The sequence below is a fragment of the Panthera tigris genome, chromosome C1 (assembly GCF_018350195.1).
Source record: "Panthera tigris isolate Pti1 chromosome C1, P.tigris_Pti1_mat1.1, whole genome shotgun sequence".
Taxonomy (NCBI): domain Eukaryota; kingdom Metazoa; phylum Chordata; class Mammalia; order Carnivora; family Felidae; genus Panthera; species Panthera tigris.
This window is the reverse complement of record NC_056667.1, coordinates 69,323,649-69,347,430: the sequence shown is the minus strand read 5'-3', so window position 1 is coordinate 69,347,430 and position 23,782 is coordinate 69,323,649. Positions and strand designations below refer to the sequence as shown.

The window sequence follows — 23,782 nt, the reverse complement described above, 5'->3', positions numbered from 1 at the left end:
TAGAGATAGGCACATATTAAGGAAATTATAATATTTGGCTGAACAAAACACTCTGAAAGAGGTAAAAAAAAGTTTTGTCTAAATAGTACGAGAAGAGTGTGAATTCAGTCTGAAGAACTGAGGAAAGATTTTCACATAATAGATAAAATTTAAGCCAGCCATATTAGAATTTCAGAGATTTTTATCATTTCAATGAGTGAAGAAGTTAGGGAAGGTGGCCCTTTCTCAAAGCCACTTGGGCATAACATATAAGCTGAAGCCAAAAACTTGCAGCACTTAAAAAAAAAAACAAACAGGGTGGGGCACCTGGGTGGCTCAGTCGGCTGAGCATCCAACTTCAGCTCAGGTCATGATCTCATGATCTCAAACGTGAGTTTGAGCCCCACGTCGGGCTCTGTGCTGACAGCTAGAAGCCTGGAGCCTGCTTCAGATTCTGTGTCTCCCTCTCTCTCTGCCCCTCCCCTGCTCATGCTCTGTCTCTCTCTGTCTCAAAAATAAATAAAAACATTTTAAAAAATTAAAAAAAAAAACAAAGAGGAAAAGAATCTGAATGTTCTTGAGGAGAAAAAGTAATACAAATGCACAAAGATAAAGCTGGGGCACCTAGGTAGCTCAGCTGGTTAAGCATGTGACTCTTGATTTTGGCTCAGGTCATAATCTCACAAGTTCATGAGTTTGAGCCTCGCATCAGCATGGAGCCTGCTTGGGATTCTCTCTCACTCTCTGTTTCTCTCTCTCCCTCTTCCCTCCCTTTATCTCTCTCAAAATTAATAAATAAACTAAAAAAAAAAAAAAAAACAGAAGAAGAAGAAATGAAAAGCTGATGTAAGTATGAAGGGTGAGAAAGAGATTAGAGTCAGAAGGTTCAAAGACCAAGTCTACTTGTGACTACTTCAGTAGTTAAAGCAAGGATCAGTGAGGATATCAACTATTGTACGAAGAAAGAAAAGATGAGGAACAAAGAAGGAAGAATCAATAATGGTTCCTGGATTTTTAGTTAAAGTGTACATTAGTTAGAATATAGGCCAAACTGACTACAAAAAAGAAACCTTAAGAAGGAAAGAAAAGAAAGCTAAAAGCAGGGCCGTTCAAACAAGAGAGAATTTGTATTTTCTTCTCCAGTAATAGTACAGAAGTAGGGGCATGATTTAGGATGGAGTGACTATTCCACAAGGTCACACACAGGGTTGCTGAAATAGTGAAAGCTGGCTCTCAACTGTCCCCCCTCCCCCCATCCAATCTCTGGAAAGAGGAAAGAGGAAGCAAGAACTTTCCTTTCACAGAAGTGATCCTGAAATTGTATGCATTGCATCCATTCGTATCCCATTAATCATATGACTCCAAGAGAATTTTCTATGCAGAATCTAAAACTTGGCAGAGTTCAAGAGACTGTTTCCCTACATCATATGCTTATATCACTAGTGGAGTTTGAAATTATTTTTTGCTGATAAAAAGTAGTAGACTATAGATCCCATAGATGGCAAGGTGAGTGGAGGCAAAACGGATGGGAGGGAAAAAAAGATAAAAGCCCAGATAAGGCAGTTTATTTTTCTTGGTTTGAGGCCAGTGGCTTGGTCCTGATACGAAGATTCTGAAGCTAAACAATCACCCGGCTACAGGTTCCCTGTGCTAGACTAGACCAGTAGAAGTAGGGATCCGATAGATCCTATATAAACATCAGACATGAATGATCGTCACACTTACCAACAATGATTTTAAAAACTGTGTAGCTATTGGCTAATGCCTGACACCTGAAAAAGATCATGAGCTCCAGGGGGCAGGGCCTTTATTTTTCTGTTCAATACTGAATTATCCCAGTATCTAGGGAAGTACCTGATATATTTTAGAAGCTACGTATACACACATATTTTTAAAACTGTAACTTGAAAAGTGTCAAATCCACAGTAAAACTGAGAGTACTACAATAAATACAAACGTTCACTAATTGTTAATGTGTGCCACATTTGCATATTCCTTTCTCTTTCTTCATCCCGAATCCACTGAAAGTAAGTTGCAGATGTTATAACACTATTCTTAGTTAAGGAAGGAAGGAAAGAAAGAAAAAAAGGAAGGAACAAAGACATACATGCCAGCTATTCTTTTAATTCCTTTACTTTTAAATTTACCAAATCTTTGTGTTTTACCTTTACTCCCAGGATAACTTAGCCAAAGTATTTTCTTGTTTGTTTCATAGATACCTTTTACAGGACAAACTGAAGTCATTTACATGAATACTATTTCTGAATATTCTGCAAAAATATATTCAGTTTAAAGATAATTTAAGAAGCTACTATAAACCAAATGAGTCTTAAAATTAAATTTTTATTTAAATGGATGCATTTTAACCAAAAAATAATTCTTAGTTAAACAAGAAGAGAAAAATTGAAAAAAAGGCCAATATTGTGATGATCTAGCTTTTCTTCACTTTGACCTCTAGAAACAGTCTTTACTGGGTGCTTTTGCTTTACTTTGAGAAGAGTGACTTAAGAATTGAGGTACTTATGGGGCGCCTGGGTGGCACAGTCGGTTAAGCGTCCGACTTCAGCCAGGTCACGATCTCGCGGTCCGTGAGTTCGAGCCCCGCATCAGGCTCTGGGCTGATGGCTCGGAGCCTGGAGCCTGTTTCCGATTCTGTGTCTCCCTCTCTCTCTGCCCCTCCCCCGTTCATGCTCTGTCTCTCTCTGTCCCAAAAATAAATAAAAAACGTTGAAAAAAAAAATTTTTTTAAAAAAAAGAATTGAGGTACTTATAAATAGAGATAAGAAAAAAGTTATCTTCAGAAGTTTCAGTAGATCCTAAAGAATTTCTCTCTGGTAGAGGAATAAATTATCAACATTTTGATGGCATTCATAGATGGTCCTAGAGGAAGTGATAAAACATCAGTAAATTCAGGACAATACTATAATTAAACTTTAAGAAATTGGTACTGGAGGAAAAAAATCAAAGGACTTGTAAAAGCATAAAACTGATACTAGGAAAATAAATCTGTAATTGGTTTCTTCAAAAGAATAAAGAACACTGTCATTCATAAAGGACCTACTAACTTTTCAGGGACTCAGATCTAGTAAATGGTAATATAGAGATAAAAGCTTAAATTCATCTGACTACATTTTACTCTACCCTAATATATAGCCTCCCATATACCAAGGAGACTATTTAAAGAACAGAAGAGTCTTGTTTTGGGAAGGTTTATATATTGTTCCTTCAAATTAAATGGAACTACTATATTGTATATGAATATTCAGTATCAGAATATTGGCCAACAGATTTGTTGATGGGGTGCTACAGTGCAAAGCAAATGCTTGCCTTATTTACATTCAGAGCTCAAAAGTTTCATATGTACATATATATATGAATTGCATATACATGTTTTAGCTTTTTAGTTACGAGATTTTATTATTACAGTGATCCTGCAAAGGAAGTCATAAAACTACTAGCATTACCATTTCAAGACAAGGTAACTAAGGAACATAAAGATTAAATGATTCATCCAATGTTACTCAGTTTGTTAGGGCTGCTGCAAAGACCACCCGTACCCACTGGCTACCCCTTGTACTTTTTTTTAATGTTTGTTTATTTTTGAGACAGAGAGAAGAGAGAGACAGAGCACAAGAGCGGAGGGCAGAGAGAGAGGGAGACACAGAATCTGAAGGAGGCTCCAGGCTCTGATCTTTTGGCCGAGTCCAATGCGGGGCTCAAACCCATGAACTGTGAGATCATGACCTGAGCCCAAGTCGGCCGTTTAACTGACTGAGCCACTCAGGTGCCCCTGGCCACCCCTCGTATTAAGCAGTTTGTTACCTAGGGATTCAGACTTTTCAACATCTTTCTTACTATTGTTAATGGAGAGACTAACTAAGCTCAATTAAAATTACAAATACCTTCCTTGGATGGCAAGGAGAGCAGAGTTTGCCATGAAGGCTTTGGGCACCCCGCAAGAGTACAAAGTGCTGGGGTGCTGCCTGTCCACCCCCAAATGCCGCATTCTGCCCCTGTATCACATGTGAATCCCTGCACTTGATGCTGTGGCCAAGTCCCGCTTCTCCTACTCTGTGTCTCACCTGAAGAAGATGAAGAAGTGTTCAGGGCAAACTGTCTACCCTGGACAAGTGTTCAAGAAATCCCCCTTGAGGGTGAAGAACTTCAGCATCTGGCTGTGCAATGACTCCCGCAGCAGCATCCACAACATCTGCCAGGAGTACCAGGACCTGACCACTGTAGGTGGTGTCACCCAATGCCATGGTGCCATGGGCGCCCAACACCATGACCAGGCCCACTGGATCCAGATCATGAAAGTGAAGGAGACTGCAGCCAGAAAGTGCTGCCCACTGGCAGCCAAGCAGTTCCACAGCTCCAAGATCGAGTTCCTGCTGCCCCACCGGGTCCTGTGTCACCAGCACAAGCCACGCTTTGCCACCAAGAGACCCAACACCTTCTTTTAGGTGTAGAGCCTCCCTGTCCCCAGGTCTGCCCAAATAAACTCCTTGGGAAAACCGAACTATAAAAATAAATAGATAAATAAATAAATAAAATAATGAAATTACAAATAACTAACCAGATCTATCATTATTAGGAAGTTAATCTAAATGTCACTGATCATATAACCTTTTTCTAAATAAGATTCCTTAATCTGAGATTACACCTGTCTCACTTGCCATTTTCAGCACTGGACAGAGCAGGACTTCTCCCTTATCCTAATGTATAAAGCAAACATCAAGAGAAAGTGGAGGTATGCCTACACCTCAGAGTTATTACAAAGATCTTAACTGTTATCTAGATAAACTTTCTTAGTATTTTTGGAGTCTCTTTAAAAAATCTGATGGAATGCATGGTGGCTGTTTGAGAAAATAAAATAAATAAAACAAAGCAAAACTGAAAAAAAAACCAGGAAATAAAAAGTGGGGGCAGATATAGATGGGACAGTTCATTCACTATAGGTTAAGAAACCCTGGTCTGGGAATATGGGATTGAATCAGTGCACTAGCTTTGGAACATAGTAAGAACTGAAAGACTAATAGATGACAGAGTTTTACAGATGAATTCACAATGAGTCACGAAGGAAAAGGAGACCAATGGCAAGGATGTAGAAGAACCTGGGCCAGAAATATGCTATTCCTTCAGTAGCATGACTTAGATAACAATCTGTATCACTCCTTTCATTCCCCATTTCTTATAGAGACTATCCGTGGGCTATTTCACTTACCTGAATATCTAAAATAAATACATTCAAGGGAAAAGCAATAAAGGTAAATAACACAACATAGAAATAAATGAAGAAATCTTAAAAGTACTTTAGATCTCCCCAAAAAAAGAGAAATGTCTTCAGAGATATCTATACTATAAAGAGAACATTTTTTTATCATGGTTAATAGAGTTATAACCAGAAATAAATGGAAGAAGTCATATATGTGCACGCATTTTTGTGAAAATCAGTACACGTGCCTATGCACACAAATTATGTCTGTGTCTTTATGTGCGTGAATGTATAATATACTATTTATCTATCTTTCTAGCTCTTAATATAATTTCTTTGACAATCTCATTGCTAATAGATTCAGGTGCAGTCTCTTAAGGGAAGTGGTGGAAAATATAGCTCTTTTTGAAGAATGGTAAAATAGACTAGATATTTTGTGAGCAGATTGGTGTGTACAATTTCCAAGTAAACTCGAAGGCAGTAAAATATGGAGATTAAAAAAATTATGAAAAATAAGTTGCTAAAAAGGTGATGGAATTTTGGAAACATACCTAACTCACTGAATTAGAATTTCCATATATTCGATTGCTATAAATATGCCTAAAATGTTAGCTATTAATTAAACTGGAGTTATAAAATAAAAAGCCAGTCATTTTAGAATTTTGCCAGAGTATCTCAGTAAACATGAACATAGTTCTAACCCATCGTGAGATGAAGAACAGGCTGCCTAGCAACCGTTTTAACTAGTTCCCCAGAGGTTCTCAAGAGAAAAATGGGTGTTTGGAGGGAGAGCATTTGTTTTTGTTTTTGTTCTTATATCAAAGTTGCTGGATCATTTCTAGCTTCTCTAGTCATTTTTCTTCTTGTCCTCATCATCTGAAAGAAATAATGAAAAAGAGGAAGCAAAGAAGGAAGCAAGGGAAGGAGGAAGAGAGGGAGGAATGAAAGATGGATAAAGATCAATATGGGCCGTCTGAAGCACTCACTCAGGAATTCAAACATAATAATGGAAATCGAAGTCAGGTTCTTCTGTTTATCATATACAGGCATATACACCTTTTTGTGGAATGCTCACAAATCAAATTCAAAGTAATGACATTGGCTGGAGAAACTACACATTCATTGAAATGTGTGACAGGAAAGAATATATGTTGGTGGCATTTCTTGACCCAGGATTCAAGGGCAACTTTGAAACTCTATGCCTACTTCATGAAGCCATAGATCACAAGGAAGATGTTCTCATAAAGAAAATGTGGCAGGTTAGGTCACTCTCCTCCTTCCAGACTTCCTGGTTAAGTAAAAGCACACTCATAAAACATTCACAGCATATTTTCATAGGATGTCCTATCATGTAAGTCCCTGACAAGGGAGGGAAGAGAAAGTGTTTGATGCTGATTCCAGAAACAGTAGCTTTAAGTGTTTCTTTTGAGAAATGTAGAGAGAGAGAGAGAGAGATGCACCCAGTTTTTACTATGTACCTTTCATATAGCCTTTATGAGTTTGGGAGGGAAGAACAAAGATGATTTCAGGTTAAATTCCAGAGTTAATGATGTGTTCATGAAAATGTAGAGAGCAAAAATTATGAGTTAAAAAGGTTATCATCTCAGGCAAAGCCGAAGCAGTGGTGGATCTGGAGCAGGATGGGTAAGTTATATACATGAGATGCTTAGGAACATAAACTACCTGTATTCTTATTTTATGCAATTGTTTTTATGGCTTTTGACTCCATTTTAAGACTCTGTGGCCAGTTGGGTTTAGTGAACATCATTTTGCAAGCCAACAATGCAAAAGTGCTTCAATGATAAAAACTGGGCTTTATAATCATTGTAATATAGAAACAATGTTCCTTCTAGAACTTACTCTGAGCCCTGGGTTCATTTGTAGCTCTATTATTGACCCCATATGAAACATGGAATTTATTTGCTGTTTAGTACTTTCCTGAAGAACAGAAGAGAAAGTGGTTCCATTGCTTTGAATTACCTGAGAAAGTTGCCATAATTTGCCATTTCCCAATGCAAAGCTGGATTTCAAAAGTTAGATTCTGACCTCAATGATGAATGTTAAGTGCCAAGACTGTATTTTAACTATGCTGAGGCATAAGACTTATATGTAACTCCATTTGTTTAGGTTATAATGAAGATTTATTTTGACACATTATTCTATGTATTTCAGCATCTTATCATTGATTGGGACATTATCAAAACAAAACCTTTTGTGAGGTAGGGAGGCTTTTTCCATTTTCATATTTTTTTATATTCTAGTTCTTCATGTTTCCTAAAGGTAAATAATGCATGAGAAAACCTTCAGTCCCCTGACTAGCATTTTTCTTTAAATATTAAATACTGCTTTTGAAAATGTTTGAACTATGAATAGTTGTGCCCAATAATTTTCCGGTTAGAAATAAAGCTTGATATTTATCCATTCTCCCTTTGATGTCGTAGCACACTAATGCTATGCAGCGTGGTTGACTACTGAATTCCTCCCAAAAGTTATGAAACTTACAATTTCATGAAAAAACAAGGATACAGATACTCTTTGAAGGAGTGGTTTACATGTTTAATAGAAGGGTGGTTTTTTTTGGGGGGTTTTTTTGGCAGTGGCTTTGGTTTCTTATTGATGTTGTTTTCACAGCTAAGGATATGTTCGATTTTATTTTATTTTTTCAATAAATGTCATGACAACCCTAAATTAAGTCCACTAATGTATAAAGGAAACGATTCCATGGATAATACCAGAGAGTACTTCACTTCAATTGCTGTAAACCTTCCAAAGGACAGTTTAAATTGCTCCTACCTACGTATGTATCTTATTTGAAAAAGTCTACAGCTTAGTCATCCAGATTTCCTACAAAGATCGAGAAAAATCCTCAATTTATGCAGTTGAGGATTTTTATAATGAGGAAAAAAATTACAGTTTACAAGTAAGCTAAAATAGGTGGTGCAGTGGCAGCTATTGAAGTCAGACATGCGTTGTATTCTAAAAATTTCATTCAGAATCATTCAGAATACTTAGTACAAAGTCCTCTTTCCTTCCTTACTTAGGGTTAAGGTGTTCTCATAAGGTCTCCCCACTGGGGACATCTTTACATGATTCATAGAAATCTCATACATAGAACAGGAAGAGTTGTAACAGGATAATGGTAATATACACGCATGCTGGAGTCAAACTACCAAACTCACTGACCATCGGACCTGGGAAAACTGTTCAATCTCTGTACCTCAGTGTCCTCATCTTCAAATGAAGATAATAATAGTGCCCACCTCTAGAACCGCTGAGCAGGAAATGAATTAATATCTGCCAAGAATCAACAAGTGTCTGTCTGAAACATTGTATTATGGTATGACAGCATGGCAAACATTATCTAATGTTGACAAAATACTTCATCAGCCTTATAATTTATTGCTTTGGGGTTTGACCAAATATAGATTTTAATAGGTGAGGGGGGAGAGGCCATCATTCGATACCTATCACTCCTTTACCAAATATTTATTGATGATACACATTCCAGTTGTGAGGTAGTTAGAAGGATCAAGTCCTTGAAACTACTAATGTTACTAAACAACCAGAAGTATAGTGAAAGGAACCTATCACTGTTGTCCATGTCCCAGAACAATCAATTAGGATGTGTGCATCTGTTAGAGTTTTGTTGTTTTCATTTTTTTTACGTTCATTTGTTTTGTGAAAGACAGCAGGAGTGGGGGAAGGGCAGAGAGAGTGAGGCTCCCCTCTGTCAGCGCAGAGCCCCAGGCAGCTCCAACTCACAAAACGGTGGTGAGATCACCACCTGAGCCAAAACCAAGAGTGAAAAGCTCGATACTCGACACACGGGGCCGCCCAGGCCACCCCTCCATTAGACAGAGTTAAATGCCTTTTGTGGGGAATTGTCTTTTGGGGTAGGAAATGGACACAGCTTTAAAGGCATTTTATAAACAGTCAAATCGTAGCCAGGGTGCCCCTTTAATAATTTACCCAATTAGAGTATTAACAATTTATCCAATCTCAGCCTCTAAGGATACAATCTGAAATAATATTTTAATTGCCTAGGATAAGTAATGCACTTATTAGGAAATTCGCTGGATATTCTATCTTATGTGCTTTTGATAAGCCCAACAAGAGCCCATTCTGCGTCGACCTCTTTACTGAGGGCTATTCATCCGGTGATGACCAAGACTGGTTCCTCCTGGCAAGATGCTCAAATCTCACAAGTGCATACAGGTGAATGTGAAACGAACTTTCATACAAAATTACTGCCATAGTGCAGCGTTGGTGATACAGTGGTGAGCACAGCTGCCTTCCAAAATTACTGCTATACTTTATTAAGGAAGTGTTTTGGATTGCACAAAGAGCAGTGAAAGTCTAGTTGGCTTAAGCAAGGGGTTAGGTCAAGAAAACTTGAAAAGTCTACCGTGCGTTGGGCAGATGAGCATTCTAACAGAATATTCAAAATCCTTCTTAACCATCTTAAAAATCTTTAAGGCCCAATAGGATATACTCAGTCATATCCCTTAATTTGCCAAAGACCAATGATCTCCAAACAGCCGACACTGAACCTGGTAAATTAAATTTCCCACATGTACAAATTCAACTGCTACATTACGATGCCACACAATGAGGCCTAACTGGATAGAAAGAGGAGAGGGGGGCTGAAAGAAATCACAAGAGCAAGCAAAGTGCAGCCCAAAGGCTGGGACTGAACAAACGGGCTTACCGGTTAGAGGAGGCAATGCGGTGAAACCTCGAGGCTGTGCCGGACCTGCTGGATGCAATACACCCTCCTCCATGCCCGGGTTGCGCGCTGAGCAGGAGAGACCGAGGACAGGCAGAGGAACCGAGTCACGAGTCCCTCGAAGGTGCTGCTGCAGAAGCGCGCCAGGAAAATCGGACCTTGGGATGTGGAAGGTGACCTCTCGCCAACCTCATAGAGCGGGAAAAGAAACCAACACAAAGGAACACGGACGACGCGAGGGGAGGAGGCAGGCATCCTGACGGTGCGGGGTTTGCAGGGCGACTGCGCAGGGGAGGTGCTCAAGCGCAAGCGCAGGCGCAGGCGCAACGCGGGTCCCTGGGGAGCCCAGGCCCCCCAGCCCTCCGCCGAGCGCATCTGCTTCGCAGAAGGGCTGGAGACCACGAGGGACACGCCGGACTCCAGAAAGAAAAAAAGGTAGGTCACTTAATTTGCAGCAGCAAGAGAAACCACAGTGGAGGAAAACTCCTTGAGAGGAGTGGAGCAGTGAGGAGCTTCCGGAGGGTTTAGGATTTTGGTGAATGATTTAAGGAGGGATTTCAGAAATGGAGCTAGCTCTGGAGTTTCCATCAAAAGGAGGGGGCAGTTCAGTAATTGGGCACGTCGGCTATCTGTTCAGGAGGTGAGATGAGCTAACCTAGAAGCAATTTCCGTGTGCTCTTGGGCATGTCCTTTTGGAAACTGTTGTGTTTTGGTCTTGCCAGTGACCTGTTGGAGACGTGGTTGATGTTTGTTAATAGGAGGGTTCCATACCTAATTGTGCTGTTTTTCATTTCCTGGAGTGTGAGATCCTTGGAAAGGACAGGGCTTCAAGATCTTAAAATGAGTAGAGGGACAACGGATTAGGGTTCCAGTCTGAATTTTTGCGCGCGCGCGCGCGCGCGCGTGTGTGTGTGTGTGTGTGTGTGTGTGAGTGAGAGAGATACTAGTCTGGCTGGTGAGACCAAGAAACTTGCAGATTTTATGTCACCAGTTTGAGCAGAGTTGCAGTGGAGAGCACGGTATGAGGAGCCTTGGAAAAAAATACATTTTTTGATCTTTCAAAACAGTGTCCACCAACTATATGACATTCTGAAAAAGGCAAAACCGTGGGGACAGCAAAAACATCAGTGGTTGCCAAGAGTTAGGGTGGGGGGAAGGGATGAATAGGTGGAGCACAGAGGATATTTAGGGCAGTGAAATTACTCTGTATGATACAGTTGGGGAGGCAGAACTTTATCTTTACCCTCTTTGGGTTTTTCTTCTGGGCCTGAAAATTGAACTAACATAAAATAGATTAACGGGAAAAAATACGGATTTATGCAAGTTTACATGGCACTAGAGTCCTCACAAGGAATGAATACCCAAAGAAATGGCAAACTTACATGCCTTTATCACTGGGCTGTGCAAAGAGAGACAATTATGGAAGAGTAACTAAACTATACAGGGAAGCTAAAGGAGATAAGAATTGTTATTGTTTTAACAAAGTTTGTTTTTACAGAATTCTTTTGACTTTGATTCCCCCACTGAAGATGGTTTCTTCTAGTACAGAGAGGCCATCTTTCACATGGGAATTTGTATTTCCTATTTTTTTAATGTTTATTTTATTTTTGAGAGAGAGAGAGAGAGAGCGAGCGAGCGAGCAGGGTAGGCGACTGCTACTTGCTAAGAACTTAAACATTTGCCAGTGAAGTGAACAAATATTACATGACTTTTAAATGTTTGTGAAAATGAATTTTTGAACACTCGGTTGACCAAACTACTAGTGGGGCAATGTGATAATTTAGTGCTTTGTCTTAAAAAGTTATACCTTTGCATTTCAAAAACAACCTTATCTCCTTCCCAAAGTTCCACATATTAACTGAACCGTTCATACAAAAATAAATAAATAAAATAAAATAAAATTAGATAAGTACTGTAATCAAGCATAACCTATTTTCCTGTCTGACATATTTTTTTTTACATTTCATCTTTACTGAGGCATAGTGAAAACATGACTGCTTAAATCAATTGTGTGATAACCTGTTTCTGGGGAGAAATGGCTAAAAGTAGGAATTAAAAGGTAGGAAGGTCAGACCTTTTAAGTACCCTAGTCAAATTTCATGTTCTAAAAACATTCTGTGATACTAATGAGAACAAATAAAACATCCTTTCAGTTTTGTTTCTTAAAAACATTTTTGCCATTCTGTATTATGTTTGGTTATTTCTGTAATTCTCCTTCAGTAGTTTGGCATTTCCTCAAGGATTGGACAATATCTTTATGTCTTTTTTTTTTTTTTTTCGAGAAATACACTTCAACATCAGTTTCAGTCTTTTATGTTGAAATTGTGCAATCAGTGTTGCTGAATTTATGTCTGCATTGCTAAGTTGCAATTTGCTGGAAATATGGTCTTTAGTATAAAAGGACTTCCTTGTTGCTTTCCATGCTCATTTGAGTGTGATTATCTTACCTCTTTCCTGCATACATATTTACTTCTTCCTGCACTTCATGCACCAACTCCCCCCAACTTCCCACATGCATATTTAATCATATTTTTTCATCAGAAAATCTTGCAAACTCCTTCAATTTAATAATAAAATCTAGTTATGAAAATTACTCAGTCCAAGAATGCATTGACATTGGATTCTCCTCCAACGTGAATCTTGTCGGTTTTCTTCTTTAGACATCAATGTGCATTTTCACTTTAAACATGAGAGCACGCTGCAGTTCCCTTTGATTTGGTTGCATATTTACAAAATTAAATGTAAAGCAAATGTAGCTTTGTAAAAATCACCTCTCCCATAAAACAAGATAATGTGAGAGGGGAAGAAACAACATAACAATTAGAAGCAAACTGTCTTAGCAAGGTGATGGATTCTTTGTACAATAGAAATGTATAATCATCAAAGAGTTTTATCTCCGTCTGAATGCTACATCACATAGGCATGTGTAAATGCCAACACACCTGCCTGAACATTGAGAAAAACACAAAGGCTCCATCATTCATTCTTATACTGGGCTCAGTTTTTACCCTGAGGTGCTGTAGGCACTCATGTAGCACCGCATATTTTAAGACATTGAACACCTTGCATGAGTGTTCCTGCGCCAGAGCAGATTATTCAAAATAATAGCCTGGAGTGGTGCCTGTACACTTCAGAGGACTGCCTAACCCGTTGTTTGTTTCAAAAGAGAGGCAGGTCCCTGAGAATAGATATTGCCTATCACATTTCAATGTTGTACCAAGTCCTCCAAGGAAACCAGAAGGTGGAGAGAAAGGTAAGCATTTTCCTGCTTGGAACTGCATTAAGCATTCTAACCTAGAAAAGGCAGAACCAGCAATAAATAAATTATCCCTAGACTTGGAAAAGAGCATATTGATAATCCAAGAAATCAGAGGAAAGAAAAATATTTCTGCAAACCTAAGTTTCTTTGAAAGAAGAAAGCAATGACAGAAAAGAACGAAGAGAGAATGTTTTCCTCCAAGATGTTATAACAGAAAATCTCTATGAGAAATGTCCTCCTTCAGATCGTTTTGCTTCAATTTAAAAGCCTTTGTTTAATATTGTTTTTCTTGTGATCAAGTTTGAAGAACACAGTAGATGATGTTTTGGGGTGATGGTACAGTTGAACCTAAGCATCGTAGAGGTCTGGCCTTCCACATCTGAAAAGATATATCAACTTCACTAGACTAGTACGACTGTAAATCAGTATTACTACTCCTTTCCTCCTGGAAATTATACACAAACAACAGTGAAAATATGTAAAACTCATTTTCAAAGAACCCGGGAAGTGTGCAATCTACTGGTTTCTAAATAGATGTAGGGCTCCTAAAAGCAGCTAAAGAACTAAATGTATGTGGGACTGTTAGAAACAGAGAAGCTTAGAAAATGGCAGAAAGGCTCAGTGGTGACAGATTTCAGAATATACTGGTAAAACTCTGCTTTAACAGGTTAAGGACTCACGGGAAGTTCTAGCCATGAACCTGGTTTGAAATATGAAGTGAGGAAGCAAGTGTGAGAAGAATTTGTAATGAAAACCCTCCTGGAATTGATTTGCATGGAAGAAAGGGAGGCATCAGGAATCCTACAGTAAGGCCATGTTTGTGGATAGCTAAGTATCTCTGGACAACAGAGTTTACCATCCTTGGAAGTTACAACCAACAAGAGTTACAAACCCTGGAAGGCTACCCTGCCTCCTTTTCTTTTCGCAAGAATGAAGTCCAAATAACCAGTCTAGGAAAATTCACATCATTCTGTAAGAATTAGTAAAAGACATATGGTAACTGGCACAAATTGATACAAGGATACTATAAGAAAAATGGAAGAAAATGGCGGCAACACATAGTAACAAAGGAGAGTCATCAGAAACAGTACAAGACTACAGTTTTTAGTAGAAAAGACATCAGGTAATACTGTTTCTGTAACCTCCTGTTCTTGAGAAAATTACTAGTGTTCAAATTTTCAGTCAACCAAGAGATTCTATAGCTGGAAGTACTATAGCAGTTGAATAATGAGAATTGAATATATTTGAATGAAAAACTAGTATTAAAACAAATTTGGAGAATACTGGCAAAATTAATGTAAATAGTACATAATTGATAATAATTCGGTGATAAAACAACTTCTATACAAATTGGGAGGGCAACAAAGAAGGTAGAGGTAGAGTAAGTTTTCTGTTTGTCTCTTTTGTAATAACTGGAATATTATTTTTTCCATTGTTTGTTAGGATATAATTTTTTTCACACAGTTCTACATTTTGATACATGCATGCAGTGGTATAAAGACCACAGTATCAAAATATGGAACAGTTCCAACACATACACACACACACACACACACACACACGCACACACACGATCCCCATTTTGTAGTAACCATCCCTCCCAACTCCAGTCCTTGGAAGCCACTGATGTTTTGTGTCCCTATAAACTGTGTTTTTTCCAGAATGTCATTAAATGGAATAATAGAGTGTGTGATGTTTTGAATCTGGCTATTTTCATTTAGCATAAGCCATTTGAGATCCATCCATGTTATTTTGTATGTCAACAACAAATTCTTTTTAATTACTAAATAGTATTCCTTTATATGATTCTCTCCCAGTTTATCTTGTTACCCTAATTGAGGAAAATCTCCGTTGTTTCCAATTATTGGCAATAACAATAAAATTGCTATAAAACATTCATGTACAGATTTGTGTTTGAACATATATATATTTTTTTCATTTCACTTAAATAACTACAAGTGAAATTTCTTGGTCACACGTTATGTATATCTTTATAAAATCCCAGACTTTTTCCCAAAGTTTCTGAACCATTTTGCTTTGCTACCAAAAATGAATAAGATGTGGCTGCCTGGGTGGTTCAGTTGGTTAAGTGACTGATGCTTGATTTTAGCTCAGATTGTGATCTCAAGGTCCATGAGTTCAAGTGCCACATTGGGATCTGCACTGCCAGCACAGAGCCTGCTTGAGATTCTCTGTCTCCCTCTCTCTCTGCCCCATGCATGTGTTCTTTCTCTCTCTCTCCCAAAAATAAATAAATAAACAAACTTAAAAAAAGAAAACAATTTAAAAAAAAAGAAATGCATGAGAGTTTCAGTAGCTCCACACCCCCATCAACACTTGATGTTGTTTCTTTTTTGTTTTATTTTAAGTCACTCTAGTATGTGTGCAGTAATATTCCATGTTTACATTTCCCCATTTCCTAATGATATTGAGCATCTTTTCATGTGTTCATTTGCCATCTTTAAAGTGTTTATTCAAGTTATTTATCCATTTTTTAGACTGGGTTGTTTCGTTACTGAGATTTTAGAGCACTTAATAAAGTATGGTTACAAATCTTTTATCATAAAAATAATTTGCAAATTTTCTCTCCTAATCTGTGGTTTGTCTTTTTAGGTTCTTAGTAGTGCCCTTCAAAGAACATAAGTTACTACTTTTAAGGAGTTCATCTTATCAATTTCTTTCTTTATAAAGAATTGTGTGAAAAAAACAGAATTGTGGTTTTTGTGTGATCAAAAAAAATCTTTGTTTAACTCAAGACCACATAGGCATTGCTTCATTTTTGTAATAATTATTTTAACGTTTATCTATTTTTGAAAGAGACAGAGCATGTGTGAGGTGGAGGAGGAGCAGAGAGGATGAGACAGAGGATCCAAAGTGGGCTTTGTGCTGACTGGCAGAGCTGCCTGATATGGGGCTCAAACTCATGAACCATGAGATCATGACCCGAGCAGACGTCAGATGCTTAACCAACTGAGCCATGCCCCAGGCATTGTTTCATTTATCTTCCGATAGTTTCATAGTTTCAGGTTTTAGAGTTAGGGGCACAATCCATTTTGAGTTATGCTATATAACATATTGACAAAAGTTTATTTTATGCATGTGGATATCCAAATTTTCAGTGTCTTTGTTGAACAGTATCTGCACTTTTGTTGAAAATCAATTGACTTTATATGTTTGAGTGTATTTCTGTAATCCCTATTCTCTTCAAAGACAAGAGTTACTTGGTTACTCTATGTTACTGTAGCTTTATAATAAATCCTTAAATTAGATGATATGAATCCTTCCACTTTGTTCTTCTAGTTCAAAATCATTTTGGTTCTTTTGTCTTTCCACAAACATTTTAAAATTGGCTTCTAATTCCTGAGTTGGAATTCATGTGTATAATTTTATTCTTTTTAAGATTTGTTTTGTGGCTCATGGTATGATCTATCATATGTTCTTATTATATCATATCATATTCATATCATATGTTCATATGATCGTATTCTATGTGAATGTTCCTTTTGTACATGAAAGTGATGTATACTCTGTAATGGGTTTTATAAATGTCCATTAGGTTAATCAGTTGATACTGTTTCTCTGCTCTTTTATATTTTTACTAATTTTCTGTCTTCTTATTCTATCAATTCTTAAGAAAGGAGTGTTGAAGTCTCCAAATACAAGTGTAGATCTGTTTATGTCTGCTTTCAATTCTGTCAGTTTTTGATTTGCATATTTTGAAGTTATGCTATAGGTGGATATATGTTTAGGATTATTATTTCTTCTTGATTATTTGATCTATTTATCATTATATAATAATAATACTGTCTAACTTTAATATAACTATTCCAGCTTGACTAGTGTTTGCATGATATCACTGTTTCCCATCCTTTTACATTTAACCTATTTATGTCTTAGTTTCAAAGTCAGTTTTGTGTAGACAGCTTATAGTTGAATTTTGCTCTTTTATCTAATCTGATTATCTTTTAATGGATTTGTATAATTTATATTTATTTATTTGAGTTTATTCATTTTGAGAAGGAGAGAGAGAGCACAAACAGGGGAGGGGCAGAGAGAAAGACATAATCTCGAGCAGACGACATGGGACTCGAACCCAGGAACTCTAGAGATCATGACCTGAGCTGAAATCAAGAGTCAGACGTTTAACCCACTGAGCCATCCAGGCACCCCTGCAATATATGTTTAATTAATTAATATGTCTGCCTTTAAAGAATATTACTCTACTTTATATGTAGTTAAAGATCTTATAGATACATACTTCCAGTCCATTCCTTTCATCTATTTTGCTAATGTTGTCATGCAATGTAGCTCCTTGCTACTCTTTTGCTTTAGGTAGCCTGTTATCTTTTGGAGCAATTAGAAATAAGGGGGAAAAAAACTACATTCATATGTTTACCTTTATTATGCCATTTCTGTTACTCTTTTTTTTTAAATACAGGTGCCAGAATCTCATTCCCAGAGATTTTTTTCTTATTTATTTAGTCAGTTAGTTTTATTGGGCTATAATTGGCCTAGAGCATTATATTCTATTACTGTTGATTTTTTTAATTTGTTTACTTAAATCCAAGTTTATGACTAATGTCATTTTTTTTTCCTGCCAGAAACGATCCTAAAATATATCTTGTTTGCTGGTCTGCTGACAATAAAACTCTCTTTTTTTGTGTTTCTAAGGATTTTTTAATTTTCTCTTTTTTTAAAAAAATATATTTTCTGTAGCTATTGCGTTTACTGAGTTTTCGGTTGACAGTTATTTTCTTTCACACTTTAATGGTATAACTCCATCTTTCCCTTGGACTGCATGTAAGAGGTCTTCTGTAATTTTTTTCTCTGTTCCTTTGTATGGAACATATTATTATTTTTAATCTAGCTACCTGGAAGAAGTATATCTATGTGTTCAGTTTTCAGAAGTTTCAAGAAAATATATGTATGTGTTTCTGTTTTTGTTGTTGTTTCGTTCTATTTATCTTGCTTGAAGTTCTCTGAATGTTCTGGATCAGTGGTTTTGTATATTCCATTAAATTAAAACATGTTTGAACCCTACCACTTAAAATATTTCTTCATCATTCTCTCTTTCTTCTTCTATGGGATGCTGCTTATATACTTTTGGTCATTTCTTATTATCCCACAGTTCTTGAATAGTCTGTCCCTTCCGTTTTTTGGTTTTTTTTTTTTTTTTTTACATTTTTTCCTGTGTTTCTTTTTGCTTATTTTCTTTAACCTTGTGCATGTTCATGGATACTTTTCACAGCTGTTTCAAGTCTATTATGAGCCTTTTAAAGGCATTCTCCTCTGCTATTATGTCTTTCGTGTCTAACATTTCCCATTAAATTACCTCTTAAAGTTTCAACTCTCTGTTGAAGTTACTTATCCAATAATGCATTTTGTTCCCCTTTTCCACTCAAGACTTAAACATATTGATCATAGTTGTTTTAAATTCTGTTTGATAGTTCCATTATCATTGTCATATCCAAGTTTGGTTTTATTAATTTTTTTTGTCTCTTGAGAGCATGTTTTTTTCGCCCTTTTTCTCTTTCTCACAACTTCTTTTTGAGAGCTAGACATACTGTATAGGGCGATAGACTGTGATAGATAGTATTTATGCCTGAAGAATGGAACAACTTCATCCTGTATTGTGACATGAGGAGGTTGTTCCCTGTTGTCCTTGTTTAGCCTCAGCACCAGGCATGTACTATGGCACTGACATCAGTGACTGGGGCCTTCTAAATAATGTTTTCTCTTCCCTATAGGAGACCTCTAATAGTCTAAGCTTACAATGTATTTTTATTTCTCCCCATGAGTACAGTTTTTGTCTGTTCCCTACCTCCAGATGCACTGGGTCCTTCTCTAGGTTTGATACCCTTCCCCAGCAGGTTAACGCTTTTGTTCGATGAATGTGATCCAGAAGTAGAATCTTGGCAGGACTAATGCCTTTTCTACTATAGCTCCTCTTGTTTTCACCTTCACCCTGAAACCCTTCACCCTTCACCCTGAAACCCAGTGGAGGCATTCTCTTACCCTGCCCCAAATATTCCTCATGGTCTCCCAACTCTGGTGTTCATGAGGGAGAACTTCCTAGTGGTTGAAAATTCTCCTATGTGCAGCCCCCAGCAATTCGGTACTTTCATAATAACCCACTTTTACATTAGCCTTGAGGAATTCACTAAAAATTTGTATCTGAATTCTTACGTATTTGTATGGCGTCTGGTTTCTAACTCAGGGAAATAAGCCCTTTCATGCTGTCTCTTGTTGAAGGTCTTTTCCTCAAATTTGTTGAATTTTTATTTGTGGTAGTCTATAATCAATAAATTTCTACACGTAGATGTAACACTGACCAACATTCCCTCACCACAATGCAGGCTGTAAATTTCAAAGTCTATGACAATTCTTGATTCAAAAGGAAATATAAAATAAAATAATTAAATTAAAAAATGAATATATTACATATTCAAATGTATGTAATACAATGTATGCTACTACTAAAAGTGCTTCCAGAGGAAAACTCATAGCCATAAAAACTGACATCAATGAAAACAGAAATGGAAACAAAATAATCTAACATTCGACTAAAAGTATTGAAAATAACAATAAAACAAAGAAAACATTGGAGAATAAATATCATGGCAGGCAGAATTCCAAAGTGGCCTTCTAAGATTTTCCCACCCTGAACCCTGAGGCTGTGAAAATGAGTGCTCTTACTCTGATTTATGTTATATTACATGTGAAAAGATTATTTTGTTTTGTTTTGTAGATGTACTTAGAGGAATAATCAATTAACTTTTGGTTAATCAAAAGAGAAGATTATCTGTGTGTGCCTATCCTAATTCCATGAGACCTTTAAAAGCACTTTCCTTTATCTGATAGCAGAAGGGGAATTCAGAGAGTCAGGGCATACAAACAATTTGATGTGCTCTTACCACCTTTAAAGATGGAGAGAACTACCCAGGATGGACTTTTGAGTGTCCTCTAGGAGCTGAGAATGACCTCTGGCCAATAAAACATGAGCAAACAGGGACCTTCTACAACCCCAAGGAACTGAATTCTGCTAACAACATGAATATTTTTAGGAAGTGATTCTGTCCCAGAGTCTCTGGAAAACAACCCAGTCCAGCTGAGCTGATTCCTTGACTTCAGCTAGTGACTATGAAATAATAAATAATTTTTGCTGTAAGCTGCTAAATTTGTTGTAATTTATTTGTTACACAGCAATAGAAAAGTAATTGAAAGAACAGAATTTAGTGAGTTAGACAACAGAAAAGTAGTAAAATAAAAAATAAATAAGCTAGTTCTTAAAATATGTTTTAAATTTTTTTAATGCTTATTCATTATTTGAGAGAGACAGAGCACGAGTGGGGGAGGGGCAGAGAGAGAGGGAGACACAGAATCCAAAGCAGGCTTCAGGCTCTGAGCTATCAGCACAGAGCCCGATGTGGGGCTCGAACCCATGAAGCATGAGCTCATGACCTGAGCCGAAGTTGGACCGTTTAACCTACTGAGCCACCCAGGCACCCCTAAGCTAGTTCTTAAAAAAAAATTTGTAATATAGGTAAATCATTCATAAACTAAGCAAGAGGGAAAAAAAAGGAGGAACATCAAATACACGTTATCTTACTTGGGGGAAAAAATAACAGATACGGGGGAAATCCAAAGAAATAGAAACTATTACTTTGCAGAACAGAGAAAAGATAAGATATATTTATATTTTATTGTATATGCTTAAATAAATTCTGGAAGAACACAGAAGTTATTCACTAAATTAAAGCAGAGTGGGGGTGGAGCTGAAAACAGAATCAATGACAGACAGTTGTGGGACGTAATGTACACTTTTACAGATCTGTGTATTTTGTTCTTAAACTATGAGGGTTTATTTCCTTCTCAAAAAAAGCATTAATTATAAAAGAAATAAACACATAAATAAATCTTACAACATTACTAGATTACGTTTTGACCTACACCACTGTTGGTGTTATTTAATTACATATATTTCAATTGGTCTTATTTAAAACAAATATAATTCTTGTATATAATTTTTGTTACATTAAAGTAAATATATGACAGGTAATTGTCAAAGCCTACATACCTTCAGACCCCTGGGGAGTGTTTTTTTTGACAATACTCTTTTAATTAAACAAGGTGTCCTTTGGAACAGCTAAGATAGAAACATTCGGAAATCTCTTTTCACTCCTCTGTGGAAAGTGTGGGAAATGAATAATGGACATAGGTAATTAAAATGAGAGTTTCTGAATTACCTAAGATGACATTCAGCAATACCAAGAGGACATCCTTGGGAACATGCAGAAAAATCAAAAGTCTTCTTAATAGGTATGGGAAACAGGAGAAGAACAAGAGGGACTCTTTTATTTAGACATGATGATAATGGTATTCCTTCTAGATTTGGTTCCTTGGTAGGAAAGAAGAGCTTCTTGTTATGTGGAAAAGGAAATTATTCTAATAAGATTAATATAGCAGGATGATAAAAATAAGAAAGGAATGTGATTGTCATTGCTTTTGTAACTTTTTATCCTAAAATATATCATGAAGAGAAAAGAGAGGAGGATGTAAATGTCTTTATAATGAATATATGCAGAGACCATATGGTAAAATTGTAGCTTCCAAATGGCATCAATTTCTAGATGGTGCTTTAATTTGGAATATTACTTATAACCTAATTTTGGATCCATTTCAAATCCATCATTGTGTTTATGTCCAAAAGAATCAGGAGACTACGTTTTTGGGAGAAAAAAAATTAAAAAAAAAATCAAACTTCACTCTGGTGATTTTTAAATGCATTTAAGAGAAATAAGCAAATGATTCAAGTTACAATAGTGTGTAAGGACACATGGTATGAGGAAAAAATGATACGTGGAATAGGAAGAAATGATGGATGAGAGACCATACTGATACATGTTATTTTTTTTTAAATCTTGTTTTTCTTAAATGAGGACTGTTTTTGAGCAAATATTTAGATCATGGGATAATCAGAAGTACTTCTTGCAGAGTACATGTGTGTACCATGCACACACACACACACACACACACACACGCACACATACACACATACACTATGAGATTTTTTTTATTATTATAGCCAAAGATGGACGCAGGTAATAAAAAGCCAACTCATCTCTACTTACAATAAAGCCCTAAAATAAAGAACAAACCTTATTATAAGGACATGAAATTTCAAATGAAAGTATAATTGGCTTGCTGCATTTTAAGACTGCATTACTGAGCTACAACATTATTGTTGTAACTTTATTACATACATTTAAAATTGAGCTTATTCTAAAGCAGTTTGGATTCTCTCTTTCTGGCTGTTTCATCATTCAGCCTGCCTCTGCCACAATCCCTGAAGAACAAATATCTTTGCTGATTTCTCAGGCTGTATGGGTCAGAGTTTACTCTCAATTTCTAAACAGTGTCACATGGTTTCTCTAAGATTTTCAGTCATAATCATTGCAATATATCATATATGGACCCTCAAAATCCTGAAAATGTTCTAATTGTGTTAAGTATCAATTCTCAGCTAATGGTGTCATGAAGAAGACGTCTCCCTGTCATGACTGTTTGGAAACTTGAACACGTTCAAGAATAGAACCGTTCAAAGTCTTTTTGCTTTGTTTAGAAATGACCAGAATCAGTCAGGAAAAACAAGTTTTACCAAACTAATATATACATTTTTTTGCTGTTAAAATTTGTCATGATCATAGAACAGCTTAGTCATTTTTATTTTAGTTCTAGCCTCATGAAAGATGACCAAAGTAAAATAGTTCTACTTGGGGAAAAAATGTGTTTCATTACAAGTGTAAAAGCTATCGTTAAACAAAATTCATATTTTAAACAAACACAAAACTTGGGAATGAGCAATTTATGAGTCTATCATGGAAGTTTAGGATAATCCATGTTGTGGATTCAGACTGCCTAGTCCCAAATTTTGATCCACTGTGTGACCTTCAGCAATTTCTGAACTATAACATGAAAAAAAAAAAGGAAAAGAAAAAAATACTTCGTAAGATTGTTATGAAGATTAAAGCAGATAATACTTGAGAAGTGTTTTGCACAGTGCCTGGCAAATTAATTAGCATACACTTAATGATAGTATGATTATTTTATAAACATAAGAGTCATCTAGGACAGACCTGAACCACCCTGTTACCTTCAAAAACATTTTATCTTCCATTTTTATATGAAATGGGAAAGGCAGGGAGTGAAGGTGAGGAGAAAAAATAAGACAAAGGAAAAATTGCATGTACAAGAGGCCAGAGACTTTTCATCGTTAAAGGCTTTGACTATACAGCTCTTACTATAATCTCAACACATTCTGGTCCCATGAAAACTCAAGAGAAGCCTACACAATTAAAACAATCAACCAAAAAAGCATAACTTTTCTCTCCTGCCATTGCCTCTTTGCAGTTACACATCTTTAAATAATAGAACCAGGAGGCCACATTGATTTGCTTGGGGTCTTAATGCTCCACCTGTGACAGAAAGGCTGTAACCAAAATGTTCTCCCTATATGCCATTAAATTTCTTGGGCATATTTCAGTCTTTCTCCTCCTTCAACCTACTTGTTACCTATCTATCCTTATTTTAGTTGAGACCTATC

The 23,782-nt window shown here is 36.7% G+C and overlaps 1 long non-coding RNA gene and 1 pseudogene across 2 annotated transcripts in view; both read left to right on the top strand.

Moving 5' to 3' along the window:
* The first annotated feature begins 3,914 nt into the window (after positions 1–3,914).
* Positions 3,915–4,442, top strand: LOC102948697 (annotated as a pseudogene).
* A 5,820-nt stretch (positions 4,443–10,262) lies between these two features.
* Positions 10,263–23,782, top strand: part of LOC122241144 — a 100,143-nt gene continuing 86,623 nt past the window's right edge. For both annotated transcript variants that reach the window (XR_006221131.1, XR_006221130.1), the window contains exon 1: positions 10,263–10,355. This is a non-coding gene — a long non-coding RNA (uncharacterized LOC122241144). The remainder of the gene's footprint in view (positions 10,356–23,782) is intronic.